Genomic DNA, 21,384 nt, shown 5'->3' with positions numbered 1-21,384 from the left:
TTCTATGTAAAATGAATATGTTTGTCAATTCACCAAAGCTGTTGGTTCATATCCTATAATTAACCTTGAGTTCTTCTACAACCACTATAGTATTCTCACAACATTTTAATAAAATGATAAAGTGTCAACCTATCACAAGTCTTTCAAATACATCGCTTGTCACTGGGACATTGTTAGTTAGATTCTAATTGCACTCCAAATTTGTGCCAAGTATCAAGTTGTTAATGCACTGGCAACCAATTGGCTATGCATATATACTCTTCCTTTTTTTTTTTTTTGACAAAATATACTTGATGTTGCTATTAAGTGATTTGTTTTTCTTAAGGTTCAGACTGATGTCCCACTGTTCCAAATTGAGGCTACTGTTAATATTTTTGGAATTGATTGGTTTCACTAGTTTAGGTACACAGTTGCGTTAATTTTTACTAACTTGTTTCTGTGATAGCACCCGAGCCACCATTGTTGCACAATTATTACTTGTAATAACTTTGCATAGTTTGAATTATGGGGCAAGCTTGTTTTTGAGATATTTTCTTTTTGAGAACACCCTCTTCGATCTGATAGTGGTCTAAAAGAAACCCTTTTGCCCTCTTCTTATGCTTTCACCTTTTGTTTTACTGTTTTCATTGATTGCGTTGTGTTATTGGGTTGTTGTGCAATTGTTGTTGTTTAATGGAGATTTCTATCACACCCCAAACCCCAAAGGGTCCAAAGCATGAGAAAGTTGTCTCAAAGTACCTGTATTTTTTCCTTTTTGACAAACCAATCCACAAAAATCATAACAAGTACCAACATTAAGAGTTATCATAATAATTCCATTGAATATACTCTCAAGGTAAGTCAGAGCTCTAAGCAAAAGTTACAAGGAACATTGGTCACAAAAGAATAGAGGTCTAAATGAATAATTATATATCAACAGCTTGTCCCATCGGTGGGAATAAAGTCACAACCACTATAATATACAAAAGAATAAGTCAAGCCTATTCTAAGATGTACAACATCTAATATCTCTATTACAAAAGTTCAGCCTCCATCAGTAATTAGTCTAACTACTATTAGCCACCAAAAAGTTGTCTCAAAAATTGTTGTCTACTCTAAAAAGTTTATGAAATAATGGAATGAGACAGAGCCCAGTAAGTAGCATATTTAATGGGGGTGGGGGAAATACAAGTTTCATCTACTATAATAATAATAATATGACAAGAATGATTTAATAATGAAATATAAGTTCCTTAAAGTAAATATCTTGAACCATATACTGTAATCTGGGAGCACTAATAATATAATTCCAAAGCCATAAAATCTAATATATGGTAATTTATCTTAAATATACCACACTACCACATAGACCGATCAAGGGATCCACCCATTCACAACTGGCATGAATTTCCTCTTTGGTATGCAGACTCTTGCCCCATGGACAACAGCCTCACCCATACCTCAAGGTTTTTCTCTCCCCCCATGGGCAGTAGAGAGAGCGCGTCAAATAGGACCTCTCTTTCATGTGGTCTCTTGACCCCATGGGCAGCAAACCTCACCCACACACAATCAAGGAATCCTCTTCCCCCATGGACAGCAGGGAAGAACGCGTCATCCAAAGTGAAAGGATGCTGACCTAGACTTGATTCCATTGTCATAAAGACCACAAAAACCAAATCGGGTAATCACCGGGAAATCACACATGGCATGGTGTTAAAACCACATAAACTTACAAGTTACATTACTTTGAAACACATAGTTCATATCCGGGTAGTTTCAGAAAAGCCTTAAATAATCTAACTTCCACAAAGTTTATAAGGTTTTCAACTTCACTCTTGTCAAAAAGATCTTCTATCAATTTCCCACGTAACAAGACAAAATAAGCATCTTTAAATTTTCTAATATACCATAAATCCAAGATTTCCTTATCAAAGATTAAATAAAAGATGCTCATTTATCCATATCAACAAATTCATGCATTTCCCCAAATGCAATACCAAATATGATGCATTTTCATATATATAATCATATATATATATGTTCAAGTTACACCTAGTGTAACTCTTTAGGAGTTACACCTTTTTTGTACCGTAGATTTCTAATAAATCTAATGGTTGAAAAAATAGCATTAAATGATTATTACTCTCTACCTTATTTTCCTAATTAATAATATTTTTTTCTCTATCCTCATTTATTATTTTCCATAGACCTCATTGAATGTTGTTTAACTATGTCCATTTCTTCCTAAAATTGTTGGATGTATATGAATCTAGGCAAAAAACAAAGACCAAAAAAGTTAAAATTTTTCTTCTCTCAAAATCCTTGGGTGCCGGCCTGTTGCATATGAGGTTCTCAGCAATGAAGAAAAACGAACGAGATATGATAGAGGAGAAGACGTTGAAGACATGGGGGGATAGGGTAGGGGTGGTTTCAACTTTGGTGGGGGACAGCCATTTACATTTACTTTTGAGGGAGGCTTCCCTAGTGGTGGTGGATTTTGGTGGAGGTTTTTAGGTGGGTATGAATTCCACTTTTGATTTCAGTGAAGAATGGACTCCTCTTCCCCTCAGGTTCACAAAGAAAGAAAAAGTGTGGTTTTATTGAGGAGCCCAAAAACACCAATGTAACTAATTACTAACTGGTACATGGTGGTAAATATTTAGGCACCCAGAGAGGCTTGTTACTTGAAAAGTCTATCCCTTGAGAAAGATATAAAATTTGTGATTTTATAAATACACTTCGCCTACTGAAACTGCCCCTGAACAATTCACAAAATGAGCAAGAGCCTCGTGGTTTCCAATTTCAACGCATTATAGCAAAAACACATGACAAAACTCAAATCTATTGAAGACAAAATAAAATAAAAAAGAGAGCAGGACAAGAAGAGTGTTTATGTAAAGAAAGCATCAGATTTTGTGGAGTGTCAGTCAATGAGAGAAGGTGCAGAGTGTCAAAACTGTGTTCTATAATAAAAAATTTTCATTACTAAGCTTGCAAAAGTTTTTTTTTTTTTTTTTTTAAAGGAAGAAAGGGACACAGTTAAACAACATCCAATGAGGTCTATGGAAAGTAATAAATGAGAATAGAGAAAATTAATTATTAATTAGGTAAATAAGGTGGAAATCCTTAATCATTTAATACTATTTTTTCAACCGTTGGATCTATTAAAAATCTACGGTACAAAAAATGTGTAACTTTTAAAGAGTTACACCAGGTGTAACTTGAACCCATCTCTCTCTCTCTCTCCTCTCTATATAATATATATATATATTAAGGTTACGACACAATATTTTTAGAAAAGTATAATTTCCATAGATAGTTTCAAAAGCATGTCTAACCCAAAAACATTTATATAACATGGTTATTTTTTCAAAATCTCTTTAAAAAGTTACTTACCTCGCAACTGCAAAATCCTAATTCTCCAAGCTCCAAGGAGATTAGCTAGAATCTAAACAATATCAAGTAAACCTATCACAATAAGTATAGAGCTTGAAATTGCATCTAGCCACAATTTGGAATTGCTAAATAATCACTTAATTAGGCAAGCCTAGTATTTAACCTCATCAATAATAATATATCCCACTTCCAAAGTCTCTCAACAATTTGATTCACAAGGCATAAACTCCAATTTATAAAGTTAACCCCTTAATATCATCTCCAGCATTATGACTAACTTCCATAAAATTTACACTACATCAATAAGAAACCCATGAAAGCAAAATCAAAATATCCTCCAAGACAAGAAATTTAGAACTTCAACTAACTCCAAATAAACCCAATGGCAATGGAAAATTAAATTCACCAACCATCACATGTTATAACTTAAAACGCCTTAATTTTTCCACCATACATAAACTTAAGTAGTCATCAATAGTACAAAATATATACCCCACTCATCAAATAATTCCACCAATACAAAACCCATACATAAAAAACACTAAATATCACTTCAATGGTCATAAATCACATGGGTATCATTATTAAAGCTTAGATAAAAAATAATCTCAAGCAAAAGTGCAAACCCACAAAAAGATGAGAAATTTTTACCTCAAAAAAAAAAAAGATGTGAAAGTGTTTATGGGTTCTCAAAAATTTTCCTGTGATCTTGTCGGAAAAATGATGGTGGAAATGGTGATGGCGGTGGGTGGAAGTGTCGGTGGAGAGTTTGAAGGAGTGAAGAGAGTGTTCTACTAAAAATGAAAAAGAAGAAAAGAAAGAAAAGAGAAGGGAGGAGTGAGCCAGCCAATGAGGAGATAAGATGGAGTGATGTGTGGTGGTAGTGGGGTTTGGTGGGGGCACTTGGGAACCATAAAAATCTGACCNNNNAAAAAAAAAAAAAAAAAAAAAACTTGAAAGGGGCAGTTTATGTGTTGGGCAACTACTTCAATTTAAATAGTAATCAGGGGGTGCTAGAGGTACATTGATGCTTTAACAATGTAGAAGAGTTTAAGAGGATTAAATAGTGAAGTCATGCATTGTTCTCAAGGTAAGTTTGAAATATATAAATATGGTTGGAGATTTTGGGAAGTTGACAGATATCTTGAAAACATGAGTTTGCATATTATGTGTAAATTACATGATTAGGATTAGGACTATTATCATATCATGACTTTTTTGTAATCATGCTGCATAATATTTAGCATCATTGGTTGTCCTTTTGACTAATGTCTATTACTTCTTCCTTCTTCTTTTTTTCTTTTTCTTTTTTTTTTTTTTTTTTTTTAAATTTTAAACTGACGGGACGTTACAATTTCATTTTTGGGTTTTTGTTTGGAAGCTAAGAAAATAGAAGTATTGTATGGATTTTGATAGGACGGTTTCTTTCAAACATCACTTGAAAATTTTAAAATTATTTGCAGGTTGAGTAATGTTGAGGAGTTAACTAGGGCTACCATGAAGAAATTAACTCAGGGAATGGCTGAGCACAACAAAGTTATGGCAGTTGTCAAATCTGATGAAGCAAAGGACAACAACAATGAAGACCAATAAGACCTTCAGGGTATGGCAATACTTGCTAATTGTTGTTTCTACAATTTGTTTTGTATCATATCATTCTTTGTAACTTAAGAACTACTGAGTATAAGTTGTTCATATTACATTGTAAGTTAAGAACTATTTGTTGAGTACTTTGTCTTACTCAATAATTATTATTTTTATTGAGTAGTTTCTTTTTTGTGATTTCGTAGAAAGGTTGATGATTTAGTAGACAGGTTGAATATAGCCGCGTTTGTAGACAGGCATTTGCCATTTGCCTAGGAAAAAAAAAAAGCTATAGCCGTGTTTTTAAAATGTGGTTGTAGGTTGAGGATCTAGAGCGGCGTTTAAAACACACGGCTAATGTATAACCTATAGCCACAGTTTAAAAATGCGGCCTAAAGATAAGATCTATAGCCATATTTTTAAAACGTGGCTATAGCTATCCCCTATAGCCGTGTTTTAAAAACATGGCTAAAATATGTCCTATAGCCGCGTTTCTAAAAACGAGGCCATAATTCCTGGCCTATAGCCATGTTTGCGAAAACGCAGCTATAGACTTGTCAGATCTATAGTTATGAGATTTAGGCAATAGTTGAAAACACAGCTATAAAAAATGAGACTATAGACTGAATTGATCTATAGCCACGGTTTTAGGAGCTATAGATGCGTTTTTAAAACGTAGCTATAGGACCTTTTTCTTTTCTTTTTTTTTTGTAGTGAGAGTGGTGTGGCATTGTGGGCAAGTTGAGAGATAAGAGTGTCCACAGGTTAGGCCGAGTCGAGTTTGTTTTCAACTTGGACCCGACCCGAAAATTCAGGTGGGTGAAAAACAAAACGAAAATCGAAACCAACCCGTAATAATGGTTGGATCGTCCGGTTAAAGTCCGTCGGGTTTCGGGTTTTGCCACCAATGCCAATATTTTGCCGGATTGGTCGAGATTTGGGCAATATTTGGCCGGATCTGTTGAATTTGAACTAGATCTCGACAAGATCTCATTAGATCTCGCCGGATCTAGTGGATTTCAAGTAGCTCTTCGTTGAAAAAGAAAAAATATCGCCGGTATTTGTAAATTTTTGTCAAAAAACCTTTGAATGTTGCCGGATTTTGTTGATTTTATGGTTGGGTTGGGTGGCTCGAGTTTTTGGGGAGGAAACCCGCCAACTGACCTAAAGGTATCGGGTTTTGTGGGTGGCAACCCACCACCGATCGTCGAATTGGTTGGTTCAGGTGGTGGCGGTTCGATTTCGGGCTGGTCCAGCGGGTTGATCGGGTTTCTAGGTTAAGTGGACACCCCTATTGAGAGATGCAATAAGAAAAACCAACAAGGATCAATTACAATATAAAGAGTGTAATTGTGTTTATAGAAAAAAAAAATGGGGATGGGATGGAAGAATGGATAAACTTGAAAGAGGAAGATATAGCTGAATTCAAAAGTGACAAAAAGCTCATTGTCGCTAAAAACTTATTTCACAATTTCTTCATTGGCCGTTGTCATTAGCTAAAATAATTAAAAAGATTTTACTTAGAAATATGTTAAGAAGCTAGGAAAGGCACAATTGTAACAACCCTGGCTACGTGACAATAACAGTTGTATATTATTTACTCTTTGAAATTCTATGTTAAATGTATACTATTTGCCATTTTATTTATAATTATAATTAAAATAAATAAAACTTGAAATGTAAACATTTTATAAATGAATTAATTATGAATTTATAATTTATAATCATTTTAATATTCATAATATTTTTTCAATCATGAAGGTTATAATGAAATAACATTACCATTGATAGATTAGTCAATAGACATGTTCAACATAAAGTTAAGATGTATATTAAAGACAAAATTTGGCTACAAATTTAATTATAGTTTAAGGTTATAACTTTACTTAATATCTTTTTATTTAGCGTGAATTTTGACAAATCCATCATTAGATTACATTTTCTTCTCTTCCTCAAAAAAATAATAATAATAATAATAAATAAATAAATAAATAAAATAAACATTTTCTTCTTATATCTTTTATATTTGCAAAATTTCTAGAATATCAAAAATCAATAGTTATGTCATTAATTAATTATTTAAACTGCAAGTTTTTGTAATCAAATTATGTATAAAAATAATGATCAGATAATAAATAATATCTGATTGGCACAAAATTTGACATGTGTGTTAGAAGTAAGTTTGGCTTACTTCCAATACTTTTTTAACTAGAATCTCCTTTTATTTTAATAAGAAACTGCTGCATCACCCACTAACTAAATAAAATGTGGAGGTTAAAACCTACTAACTACTACTTGTTATTGTATATTTAAAACAAAATGAGATAAATAGTTGAAAAAGTATTAGAAATAAACCAAACTCATTAAAAGGCTAAAGAATGTGCAATCCAATAATTAGATTTTTAAAATATGCAAAACTATAAGATTGGTCCCTTAGGTTTACCTTATGTGCACAATTAGTCCCTTAAGTTTTGAAACTAAGCCCTCCTCCCAAAAAAAAAAAAAAAAAAGTTTTGAAATTAAGTTATATTAGTTATTTTACTCAGTGACGTTAGTGGTATTACTTACGTTATTAACAAAACAATGACTTGACATTTTTTTTAATGATGTGGCAATTTTTTTATTAAAAAAATTTTAAAAAAATAAAAAGAATTTACACATTAAAAAACAAATTGACCCATTCTAATTCAATTCTTAATCCTAACCCGGTACTAAATTAAAACTCATTTGCAATCTGATTAACCAACACATGAGAGAGACAGAGTGAGAGAGAGAGAGAGAGAGAGAGAGATTGAACAGTTCCAAGCCGGCCATTATCTTTCAGAGCAAAGACAAAGAGCTCGATATCGATCATGGAGGAGATGAAGAAGAAGAAGATGAGGACAACTACAGTATTCGCAACAACCGGACGATACAATTGTATTCGGTGGCCGGAGACGGAGGAGTTTCCGTTGTGAAAGCTGCGGAGCAGAGGATCGTGCCTTGGCAGCAACAGAAACCTCTGGTCAAGAAGAGCCGACGTGGACCAAGGTCTCGGAGCTCACAGTATCAAGGCGTTTCGTTTTATTGAAGAACTAGTCGATGGGAATCGCATATTTGGTTTGTAATTTTGTTACTTTTAAACTCTGATTATCAGTAATTTCATTACAAAAATTTTACGGTTTTGGTGGTTATTTTTTTCTCTGTCTGATTTTGAGGCAACGATTTTTTTTTTTTTAGGGATTGAGGAAAGCAAGTGTATTTGGGTAAGGATTATCAATTTTTATTGTTTTGAATTTTTTATTAATTTGAGAGGTGGAATATGAGAATTTGGGTGTTTTTTGGTTTTTGTAGGAGGATTGATGCAACTCATGCTGCTGATAGGTACATAAAAATGAACTGTTTCTGATTATTTAGATTGCAATGGTTGTAGTTTTTACTATTTTGGATAAAATGAACTTGTGGTAATGTCATGGCAATTCGGGTTTTTTCGATCACAGGGTGTATGATCGGGCTGCGATCAAGTTTCGAGGAGTGGAAGTTGATATAAATTTCAATATCAGTGACTATGATGATGATATTAAGCAGGTTTGAGTGTGAGAGTCCTGTGTAGTTTGATTGGTGCAAGGTGAACCATAACCAAGCCATCATGAGTTGTAGACTTGGTTGTAGCTGTGGAGGTACAGAAAGATAGTAGCAATAGCGAAGGCCACGATAGATGAGACAGAAGTAAAGGCAAAAAGCTGGTGCCCAAGGGGATTGCAAGAATTAGTGGAGGTGGAGATGGTTAAAACTTGAACCCGTATGTGAAGCCTCCATTACCAAAATGAGAGCAACTTTTGCTGTATTGAATGATAATTAAGTTGCACTCATGCTTACGTTTAAGAATAAAAGTGAATTTTACTACACCCGGCTTAGCTGATCTCAGACAAGATACAAGTAGAATACAATCTTCAACCCATAGTGCGATCACTTACAAATTGGTATCTAGCATATCATCCTTTTGGAATTATACCATGTAACTATACTAGATGGTAAAACATGTGGGTCAGTATTGGGGTAAAGCTCCTGAGGACATTGAAGAAAATAATTTATTTATCTATGAATGAGCTCATTGGGCCATAGAAAACAAGACAACTTAAATAGTTTTGAGTAATATACTAATTCCTAATGGAACCGACAAAGCATTTTCACAAACTCCACTTCCCCTACCCCCCCCCCCCCTTCCTTTTTTCTCCAACTTAAGCATTTTCACAAACTCCACTTCCCCTACCCCCCCCCCCCCTTCCTTTTTTCTCCAACTTCCCAAGTGGCATCAACACAACCTTATACCCTCACCATTTATGCTCGAATCCCAGAACACAATACTGAATTGTTTCAGAATAGAGAAAGAGAAATTATAAACCAACAACAATTCCTTTCACATCTATATCCCTGCCTTGTGGACTAAAATAAAAAATCCATCCCTCATGTACCCCCATAAAAAATCCCAACCTTAATTAATCTGGGTTGTTATAAAATCTGGAGAGATAAAATACAAGTTACTGCAAGAAGAGAAAGGAGGATAAGAATTAAAGAATGTAAGTAGTAATGCACACTATCCACCACATCCCAACTCATCTGATTAATTACAAAATTACGAATTTTAAACATGACACCATCAACTACTAAGCAAAGTGATCATATTAAACCCAGAAAAGAAAGAATAATCTGATTTTGTCAACAGCCTATGAATAAGCACGAGTTTGAACACATAGCTCCCAGGACTTTAGCAAATCAAGAGCTACTTATTCCTAGATGATTAATGACAACAATGTTCAGCAACCAGACCCTAAATGCCCTCAATAAAGCAAATAAGCCAATTCTTTCTAGCCGTCTAATATATTTGCTCTACTAGTGCATTCTATTTGGTTTCCTACAAATAAGCCAATTCTATAAAGCAAATAAGCCAATTGTTGAGAGAAATAGGGAGGCGGCAACGGTTCAGTGGTTGTGCGAGAGAAGCAGTATTGTTGCCGACAACAGCTAGGGATTGGGTCTCCACTAGTGGCGGCTAGGCTTGGGTTTTTCTTCACTCCCTCCCCTTCTCTCTCTTGTGGCTGTCAATCTCTCTGTTTCCCTTCTCTCTCTCGCGCCGTTGTGCCTTTGTTAAACAAAAATCAGATTTGTTTTAATCAGGTCAATATGATTTAAATTTCATCTAACGTACGTGGAAACTAATTTCTTTTTTTAATTTTTTTAATTAAAAACATGCCATATCATTAAAAAAAATGTTAAGTCATTGTTTCGTTAGCCACATAAATAACGCTACTAACAGCAGTTAGTAAAATGATTAATACAACTCAGTTTTAAAATTTGAGGAACCAATTATGCTTGCTTCAAATTTAAGGGACCAATTGTACCCAAACTGTGTACTATTACCACTTCCTAGCCATCAAAGTTCGGCACCTTTTTTTGTCCTTTCTTTCATAGGTGCAGCAGGTGTGTTACACCATAGAATAATCCTTTATCTCCCTTAAATTTACCCAGCCAATTTATGATGATCAAGATTCAATCTCCTATATTTACTATATCAATCTGCCTTGATGGTCCGCCTTTATTCATCAACGAGTGAAAACAACATGGCCTGCTAATATCTTTTAGATTACTCCCCAGATATAACTTTAAAGAAGTTATAACATTGCAGGGTACAAGAAAACAATATGAACTTCCAGGATTAGAGGTAACTCTCCAAGAAATTTGCCATGTAAGATTCTCCGGGCGTTTATCCATAAGAATAACAAGAATAGACTATGATATATTCAAATCTATATTTCAATCCAATTAAAATGTGGCTGTGCCTCCATCCAAAGACAAGCTTAAGCCTACCAATAGATATCATAGATTTGAATTGAGCAGCTCGCTGACCCTCAATGGCAGAACAATTGCTTGGGACCAGTTAGAAAAATTGTTCATCGTAAATGTACAAGAACTCAATGCTGTAATAAATTATTGATTACCATCTAAATATTAAGGTCAAAAGAACATCCTTATGCAACTAAATGGATAAAAAGTTCTTTTGACTCATTCAACTTAACTGCTACAGTGTCCCTCTTATAGCAACTACAATGGATACAAGGCTTCTTCCTATTACCACAAACGCCATGTTTTCTATACTTCCTTTCCTTCTTGATCTCTCAAAACTGAAGCAAAATTGCCAGTGCCATCTTCACTTTAACTATTTCTGTTGACACATTTTTGCATTCATCCTACATATATTGATCCGCTTGATGCGGCTTTAATTGGACATATCCTTTAGTTAATTCCAAGTTTAGCTGTGGTAATGTGTTCTCCAAACTTGAACTTCCATAGTGTGTTAAACTCACAAAAATCATGCATATGGCTGGCAAAGCAGTTAAGTACTTGTGGATTTAAATAAGACTCCCCAACCATCCTTTTCCAGCTTCTCTGCTTTTCTCAAGACATCATTCTTGTGTCTTCTTGATACTGGCTCATTCTGTAAAGGATATTATTCCAGAATCAGCTCATGCAAGACTTATCACCTAATGTTCTTTTTTTCTTGGTTTCATACCCAACACAATTCTGTATTACTTCCAGAGAGGGAAGAGAGAAAAAAACCCACCTTGCCAATAGGTCAGCATCGCAAATCCCCATCATCCTTACTGCGAGCAAACCTGCATTGGTAGCATTGTTTATTGCAACTGTTGCAACTGGAACACCCCTTGGCATCTGCATAATCATCAAAGGAATAAATAAAAATTAGGACTTTGTGGTGATCAAATTTTCCTTGTACACTATCTGCGTACCGAGGAAACTGTTTCCTTTGCTGTATTTCTTATTTCTCCTTTTTCAATAAAGCTTCTTAATTACCGATCAAATACCAAAAAACAAAGTGCAATTAGGAATCAAATATGAACTTGAGATAACGAATGAAGCACTATCTTTTCTGAGGCTCTAAAATTGGACAATATTTTAAGGCAATGAAACTCATTGTGCAAATCTCAACATGATTAAGCAAGCATCCACATACTTCCACCATTCAACATCATTGTGCAGCTACCATACCTGTAAGTCACAACAAAGCTCAATTAATTCCAGTGAGGCATTAAAAGCAAATGTGAAACAATATATGGAGCATAGTTCAGATAAACTTGCCTGGCAAGTGGGCTGCACCTCCAGCACCAGCAATGATAATCTGAATGCCTCTCTCCAGGGCAGATGACGCATAAGAAAACATTTCAGGGGTCCAGTGAGCTGAAACTATTTTCACCTGCATATTATAATTTGTAAAGGTAGAATTGAAATATACAAGAAAATAAAAATTTAATGATCAATAACTCCTAAATTCCAAAATAGACCCTGTAGTTCATTAGAAGTCAACCTCACAAGGCACAAAAAACATATTCAAAATCCTTGCAGCATCCTTCATAACAGGAAGATCTGAATCAGAACCCATAATGATCCCAACACGTGGTGTTACTGCATTCAGAATGGGAGCAACAAAAACACAATTTGAGTGGAACGAACTTTTTAAATCAAAACTTAAGGCATGTAAACTTCAAACAAAAGGAAAACACTTTGCAACTATCAACATAATAAGGGTATAGCTACATGAAAGATTGGGGCTCCCCCACCCCACAAGAGAGTAAAAATCATAAATGAAGAGAGACTGACAGCCGCAATATCTTGGTAAAAGGAGAATTAAATCAATTTTTTAAATGGAAATGATAAATTGTAATCTCCAAACGGTTTAGAATCCATGCCTCTTAAAAATAAAATCTTATGGTAATTTCCCTCCCTATACTGTCACTTTTCCATCCTAAGCCAAAGTAAAGACTTTTTTTTATGCAAAATATAATAACCCAAAGCTCATGGCCTGAAAATTTAAAGTAGCATTAGTGCTGATTATTCTGGAAAGTACGCCACGTAGTGTGGGTGTAACGTGTAGGAATATTTTTATGTAAGAAAATGTAAAACATTGAATAAATAAATTCAATTGAGACAATCACAGACTTAAGGAAAGTATGCTCCAAAAAGATACACCAAAGTCAAATTTAATTGATAGCATAGATGCAAACATCTCACCACAGCTTCCAAAAACATTTGTGCCTCCTAGAGAAAACTTGCTTTTTGGTTAACCAGCATCATGACATTCAGTAAATAAATATGAGAAGACCCTAGTGCAATTACCTGCAGACTGAGAATCAGAACCTTCTTCCTTTAGAATTGATTTTAATCGTTCTTCCACATCACCCATGGAAGGCCCAACAATTGTGACATGGCCCATCTTTCTCTGCTTTCACATTTCTGCCAAGTCATTAGGGCAATGCAGGAAATTGTCAAGTATGAGGTAAAGGTCAAGTAGTGTGTGCGTGCATGTGTGTGCACGCACGTGCGTGCATGTGTGTGTGTGTGTGTGTGTGAGAGAGAGAGAGAGAGAGAGAGAGAGAGGAAAACGAAATTCACATACCTGGCTTGTCATACCAATGAACAGTAGCCCCAGGAATACTCAATGACCTAAAATAAAACCAGGATCACCCCTGAAATTTAATAAATAAATAGATACAAGAGAGAGACAGTTGATATGTGGGGGGAGGGGGTAGTGAAAGATAGTTATGCCGAATAAATACATTTCAAACATATTGTATACATCGATGTTCCAATTTACTTTTTTTACTAACATTAACAAGTTTTCCAAGATAAAATAATTTCAGAACTGAAAACCAGTTAATGAGGACCAGGACAGATGGAATGTTTGATTTTTATTAATTGTAATTTCTTAAAATTTTGTTATTCACAATGGTATACAAAGTCATCAAGCTCAAGCACAGACTTATACCTAATTCTAGTTGCAACTTCAACAAACTTCAAGCAGATTATTTTCAGTGAAAGTATGTTACAGAAATATGTTCTGAAAGAAACAAATGACTTCAGCTTCATGCCATCATCTCTCTCTCTCTCTCTCTCAAACAAAACAAGCCACATGGCTTAAACAGAAAAATACAGGTAACAAATTCATTTTATATTTTAGATAAATAAAAAAATAAAAAGAAATTCTTCACCTCATCTTCACCCAGTATATTGTACATGACAGCAGCAGGGGTTTTCATTGATGGCTCACCAAGTGGAAGACCAACAACAGCCCGCAAATGTTGTTCAAATTGTGAGGTGTAGCAAGACTCAATTGTGTGATGACCACAATTGTGGGGCCCATGAGCCACTTCATTTAGAAGAATCTGTTAAGAGTTTAGAACATGAATTCATTAGTCAAAAGCAGATAATGCTGAAACAAAATTAGGAAAAAATATAGAGGATAACAAAAAAGGAAGCAATTGTAGTATCAAGAGGTATTAAAATATACATACATACATATATATATATATATATGCATTTAACAGCCTCAAAGAAAGAAGAAAAAACGCAACCTGACCATCCCCAGTCAAAAATAATTCAACTGCAAACACACCAGCGCCTTCTAATGAGCTAACAGCTTTGTAGGCAACGTCAGTAGCATGTTTCCTAATATCCCATGACACATTAGCTGGTGCCTTGACTATGTGACAAATGTTTTCCCTACAAGAGATCAAAGATCCTTAATGAGAAGTAAAGGGATGTAAAGTTAACATCTAAATACTAAACGTGAATGCTTCTCACGTAATTCTGTATCATTTAAGATTAGACCATGAAGAGAAAATAGACAATGTAAACACTGAATCTACATCTTACTTGTGAATGGTTTCAACAACAGAATAGCACAGAATAGAATTGTCTCTTCCTCTTGCCACAATGACAGCCAGCTCCTGAAGTTATTCCCAAAAAAGAAGTAAATAATATCAATAAGCCATAAGATTCTATCTTTCACACTATTAAGAAATACCATATTGCTTCAGCCAAAAAGAAAAAAAAAAATATATATATATATATATATATATTTGCATAGGTATAAAATGTAGCTAGGATGAATAAATTAGTGGATAATTGGACAGACTGAGAAAGACAATTTTAATAATGAGAGACTTAAGACAAATACAGCAGCAAAATATTGTAATGTTAACTGCCAATGGAGAAGATTTCCAAAGAATAACTCTTACACTTTGTTTGGAACAGTGGAAAGAGAGGAGAAAGGAAAACATAGGGAAAAAACTGAGGGGTGGAAGACTGATTTCACTGTTTGGTTCCAAAAATGTAAAGAAAAGGCTAAGGATTTAAAGGTAAGAGATTTCTGCCAGGGTCCAAAAATCTCTATCTGCCCAAAATGGATGGAAAAAAAAAAAGGGAAAGTTGGAAAGGAAAACTGCCGAGTTGACAAAATTGAAATTAATGTTTTATTAATTTACAAAAATAGTCTTAACTTTTCAACACAAATTTGAAATATATCACATTTATAAAATATACATGAGGGCGTAAAGGCAAAAACAAATATTTTTCCTTTCCCTTCTATTTGCAAACCAAACAAAGAAAAGATAGATTTTTTTTTTTCTCAGTAAGATAGATTATTTTATTTTCTTGTTTCCTTTCCTTCCTATATCCAAATAGACCTAAGGAAAATAATTTTTTTTCTCTTTCCTTTACCTTTTCCTTTCCCCTGCTCTCTTGCTTTCTCTTACCTTCCCCCAGCTACAACCAAACAAAGAGTTGATCTAAAAATAAGAAGTGAGCTAGTGAGAAATACAGATATAGAGGAAGGAGGTTGAAGCACCATATGCAAGCTAACAGAAATAGGTTTAACCATAATTGTCTATCAAAGTTAGAGAACGCAGAGACTTAAAAAACTATAGTAATAATAATAATAAGTTATAAAACATAGAGCTTTCAAATAAAATAATCATGTCAAAATATGAGCTTTCAGTGGATCACTTGTTGCTACACAGTCCTACAGCAACGGATCTATGGTCCTCTGTTTTGTCTTTTTGGGTGCAATGGGTGATGACAAAGAAGGTTGTGGAGCTGCTAGCTTGTTGGCCATGGCTTGGTAGTAGAAGTGATAATGGAGAGATTTAGAAGGCCATTCCTCCATGTCTTATGTGGGTTATTTGGAAGGAAGGAACAGTCAAACGTTTCAAGGCTTCAAAATTTCAAGGCTGACTATGAAATCTAGTTTTCTACGCCTTTTGTATGCCTGGATGGCTTCTCTAAGCAGTCATTCTTTTACTAGTTTGATGGAGGGTTGAGGCCGTGGGTTAAGACCCATTTGGTGCATGTGTAACATTCCAATCCAAAAAAAAAAAAAAAAAAGATAATTGGAGCATTACATGGTTAATAACACAATTCAAATACCAAACATAAGAAATCCCAAAAATAATAGCACTTAAATCTTTAATAACTAAACATATTACCAGCTACAGCGGAAGAGAGCTCTTCCTCACTGTGAGCAACAGCATTTCTACGCCCATCATAAGCTAACCTTCCCATAAGAGGATAGCCAAATATTTCACCTGCTCTCTTGGCACCGTCAAGATCATCTATCTGTGGTAGCCATGTTTCGTGATCAACAAATTAAAATTTCTCTCATATTGGATATGTGAGAAAAAAAGGTAAAAACCATTAGCTAAATCCTCCAATTAGATAGTATTGGAAGTGGTAAACCCGCATAAACTCAGGAAGTGGAATGGCATGTCAAGAAAAATGAACCTTTTGAAGATACTTGTCCTGTAAGAACCAAAACATGAATCATGGAACTAAAAGTCATATTTTATTGCAAAAAATATATGAATTAATATGTACAATTACTTATTCATCTTAATAACTCCACCTTTGTCTATGCTTAGTGTCATGTATTGTTCAGAGTCACTCTCAAGCCTGTGGGAAAAGGAGGGAGAGTTGTGGTAGGTTGACAACTTGCCTAAAATTTAGTCACTCTATTATTACGAATGAACTTATTCATTTAAGTATAACAAGAGAGAGGAAAGAAATTCTAGTAGATAGCTAACTAATCTTAGGTTGAAAAGGGATTACTTAAAAGCACAGTCTAACTACAAAGAAACAGTCAAAATTAGCTCTAAAATGCCAATTCCATTGTGTCCTTGTGTTACGAATGACAACAGGGGAATAAAGTAACCCCTGACATTTCTACACTTCCTATAACAGAAAAGTACTTGAACGAAAACCTAAGATTAAGGGAATGTGGGCATCTAAAGTAGCACCAAAATCCACGAGGACCCACTTTTGTGATTTTATAAAACAGAATGCATTTCCTCAAAAGGAAAAAAGCTTTATGCATAAGGAAATGATTTCATTCAACTTCTTATTTTCTCATATTTTGCAAGACAGCAGTCAATAACCAAATGGCAAAGTCAAAGAAAAGCATACCTGAATTATTCAAATAGTTGAGGCTTTGGGTTGGCAGTCCACTCCTTGTTGCTCAAGCATCTCTGTGGTTGCAACATCAACATGCTCAATTTCTGCAGTAAATACATGCCATCTATCTACCAAGAACATAGACATATTATTACCAAATTATAACAAAAGAATATACTTACAAAAACTATTGACCATAAAAAACAAAAAAAATGTCATCAATCTCATAAAAATAGAACCATTTCGCAAATTCACGAAATGTAGCACTATCATCAAAGCTTCAGACCATATGATGATATGAAAGTGCACTTGCGGGGCAGTTCTCAAGCAGATCCAAAACCATTACTTTAATAGCCATTTGCGAAGCTGCTTGACATAGCATACGACCCAGTTGCAGTCCTCCCAAAACACCAACAATCACCTCAGATAGTCCCTATACAGGTACATCATCTTTGCTTCGAGAACGAGTATTATGGTGGAAGGTTTCGTGTTTGATAAATTTTTAACTCCAAATTATAATCCAATTAGTAATATTAACAAGTTCTTTCATATAAGTCCAAGCAGCATCCAAGCAATCATGTAAGAAAGAAACGATAACTTTTTTTTGGATGGACAATTTTTTTATTAAAAAAGGAACACAGTACAACAAGCAAACATCTAACCGAACCAAACCAACACAAATCAACCCGCAATAAACTATCTGAAACAACAACCAAAATCACTGTCACATCCGACTGATTAGAAGGCTTAATAATTACAGTGAGGAAACACCCCTATACAACATATAGCCTTGTGAAAGATTGAGTTGCAGTAGCACCATTTGGCTTCCACCCTAGCTTGAACTTCCCACATATCCTACACTATGGTCTCCTCTGTTCTAACAGAGTACCACAATGAATTAGAGAATTCCTTTCGGTGCCAAATATGATAAACAAGGCCTCAAAAGCTAATTTACAAATCACAGCTTTCATTCCCTCTCCCGCACCACCTATGCATAAGACACAAGCTGAATCCCCTTTTATGCACCACTTATGCGTAAGACAAAAACCTTAGTAACTTCCACCAACCGACCTCACAAACCTTAAATCCAATAGCATCCCAGCAAGCCAAAATTCTTAGTTTTGCTTTGGTCATGAAGTATTATTTTAAAAATCAGATACTATAAAAATCAAAACATGTTTCATAAGACTCATATCTTAAAAATAATAGAAAAGCACACTCATTATAAGAAAATCGTGCAGTGAGTCTCTTTGTGTGTACATAAACACATTCTATATATATATATATTACTATGTCAACGTTTGCCTAGCGTTTTCTAACTAAATTTACTTTAGCTGCGAAATAGCCAAATAAAAATATTATATTACAAAGCAGAAAAAAATATATTACCCATCTCTAATTTTCTGCCACATCCGAACCCAGAAATCGATTTTTCAAAAAAAAAAAAAAGAGTTTCCCAAGAATTGCAAGCTACTATTAACTATTTAACTTATCTGGGTGAGGTCTCGTGAGTGTCACATGAATGATCATATGAATATCAAAGAAACAGTTGTCAAATCATAATGGTGAAAATTTTGGTGCATACATAGGATGATCATACCAAATTATGAATACATCCTAGCATATCATGCAAGTGAACCAGACAAGTTTAATTGTAGTTAGAGGCACTTCAAAGAATTCTTACTAATATATGTTGCAAATTTAATCATATTGCAGGATAAAGAAAAACATAGAGTCAAGAATAAATGCAGATTCAAAAACTAAATAGTATATCCTCATTAACCTTTACAAAGGGTGCCCACTTTTCAACATATAAACCATGATCAAATCATCCAAGAGCTGCAAAAATTCGCAATTAAAAGTTAAAAGGAAATGTAAGTGTCCACTTATATTAATTAAAAGAACAGAGACAAGTTCATAAAAACTGGATGTTGGACAGAGGTTATGCAAATCAGAAGGAGAGAAAATTGGAAATAAGCAATATATATAAGCTGAGCTTAATGAAGTAGTGCATAGGTATAAAATGTAGCTAGGATGAATAAATTAGTGGATAATTGGACAGACTGAGAAAGACAATTTTAATAATGAGAGACTTAAGACAAATACAGCAGCAAAATATTGTAATGTTAACTGCCAATGGAGAAGATTTCCAAAGAATAACTCTTACACTTTGTTTGGAACAGTGGAAAGAGATGAGAAAGGAAAACATAGGGAAAAAACTGAGGGGTGGAAGACTGATTTCACTGTTTGGTTCCAAAAATGTAAAGAAAAGGCTAAGGATTTAAAGGTAAGAGATTTCTGCCAGGGTCCAAAAATCTCTATCTGCCCAAAATGGATGGAAAAAAAAGGGAAAGTTGGAAAGGAAAACTGCTGAGTTGACAAAATTGAAATTAATGTTTTATTAATTTACAAATATACTCTTAACTTTTCAACACAAATTTGAAATATATCACATTTATAAAATATACATGAGGGCGTAAAGGCAAAAACAAATATTTTTCCTTTCCCTGCTATTTGCAAACCAAACAAAGAAAAGATAGATTTTTTTTTTTTTATCAGTAAGATAGATTATTTTATTTTCTTGTTTCCTTTCCTTCCTATATCCAAATAGACCTAAGGAAAATAATTTTCTTTTCTCTTTCCTTTACCTTTTCCTTTCCCTTGCTCTCTTCCTTTCTCTTACCTTCCCCCAGCTACAACCAAACAAAGAGTTGACCTAAAAATAAGAAGTGAGCTAGTGAGAAATACAGATATAGAGGAAGGAGGTTGAAGCACCATATGCAAGCTAACAAAAATAGGTTCAACCATAATTGTCTATCGAAGATAGAGAACGCAGAGACTTAAAAAACTATAGTAATAATAATAATAAGTTATAAAACATAGAGCTTTCAAATAAAATAATCATGTCAAAATATGAGCTTTCAGTGGATCACTTGTTGCTACACAGTCCTACAGCAAGGGATCTATGGTCCTCTGTTTTGTCTTTTTGGGTGCAATGGGTGATGACAAAGAAGGTTGTGGAGCTGCTAGCTTGTTGGCCATGGCTTGGTAGTAGAAGAGATAATGGAGAGATTTAGAAGGCTATTCCTCTATGTCTTATGTGGGTTATTTGGAAGGAAGGAATAGTCAAACGTTTCAAGGCTTCAAAATTTCAAGGCTGACTGTGAAATCTAGTTTTCTACACCTTTTGTATGCCTAGATGGCTTCTCTAAGCAGTCATTCTTTTACTAGTTTGATGGAGGGTTGAGGCCGTGGGTTAAGACCCATTTGGTGCATGTGTAACATTCCAATCCAAAAAAAAAAAAAGATAATTGAAGCATTGCATGGTTAATAACACAATTCAAATACCAAACATAAGAAATCCAAAAAATAATAGCACTTAAATATTTAATAACTAAGGGTCCGTTTGGATACAGCTGAAAACTGAAAACTGAAAACTGAAAAACACTATAGCAAATAATTTTTAAATGTGTAAATAGTACCGTGAGACCCATTTTTAATGAAAAAATTGCTGAAAAGTGAAATTTCTGGGTCCATAAACAGTAAAATTGGTAGCAAAAGTCAAATATTGCGGTTACTGTTCATTAAACAGTAGCCACAACAGTAACTAAACAGTAAAAAAGTTGACACAAACCCGTGAAAAAAAAAAAAAAAAAGGCGTGCGTTTCAGCTAATCAGCCCAAGCCAAACGAGCACTAAACATATTACTAGCTATAGCAGAAGAGAGCTCCTCCTCACTGTGAGCAACAGCATTTCCACGCCCATCATAAGCTAACCTTCTCATAAGAGGATAGCCAAATATTTCACCTGCTCTCTTGGCACCGTCAAGATCATCTATCTGTGGTAGCCATGTTTCATGATCAACAAATTAAAATTTCTCTCATATTGGATATGTGAGAAAAAAAGGTAAAAACCATTAGCTAAATCCTCCAGTTAGATAGTAATGAAAGTGGTAAAGCCGCATAAACTCAGGAAGTGGAATGGCATGTCAAGAAAAATGAACCTTTTGAAGATATTTGTCCTATAAGAACCAAAACATGAATCATGGAACTAAAAGTCATATTTTATTGCAAAAAATATATGAATTAATATGTACAATTACTTATTCATCTTAATAACTCCGCCTTTGTCTATGCTTAGTGTCATGTA

The 21,384-nt window shown here is 34.4% G+C and overlaps 2 long non-coding RNA genes and 1 pseudogene across 2 annotated transcripts; 1 reads left to right on the top strand and 2 right to left on the bottom strand.

Annotated features, from left to right (window-relative positions):
• The first annotated feature begins 7,681 nt into the window (after positions 1-7,681).
• On the top strand, positions 7,682-8,846 carry LOC136063842 (uncharacterized). Its single transcript, XR_010625491.1, has 4 exons — positions 7,682-8,058; positions 8,179-8,204; positions 8,293-8,322; positions 8,439-8,846. It is a non-coding gene; the product is annotated as an uncharacterized LOC136063842 (long non-coding RNA).
• A 1,883-nt stretch (positions 8,847-10,729) lies between these two features.
• Positions 10,730-19,063, bottom strand: LOC112038475 (phosphoribosylaminoimidazole carboxylase, chloroplastic-like; annotated as a pseudogene).
• Positions 15,512-17,341, bottom strand: LOC136063840 (uncharacterized). Its single transcript, XR_010625489.1, has 3 exons — positions 17,248-17,341; positions 16,275-16,404; positions 15,512-15,578 (listed from the first exon to the last, which is right to left on the bottom strand). It is a non-coding gene; the product is annotated as an uncharacterized LOC136063840 (long non-coding RNA).
• Positions 19,064-21,384: the final 2,321 nt, after the last annotated feature.

The sequence above is a fragment of the Quercus suber genome, unplaced genomic scaffold (assembly GCF_002906115.3).
Source record: "Quercus suber isolate HL8 unplaced genomic scaffold, Cork oak 2.0 scaffold_584, whole genome shotgun sequence".
NCBI classification, from domain to species: domain Eukaryota; kingdom Viridiplantae; phylum Streptophyta; class Magnoliopsida; order Fagales; family Fagaceae; genus Quercus; species Quercus suber.
Note: the sequence above shows the minus strand (reverse complement) of the source record. Positions and strands in the feature narration are given on the sequence as shown.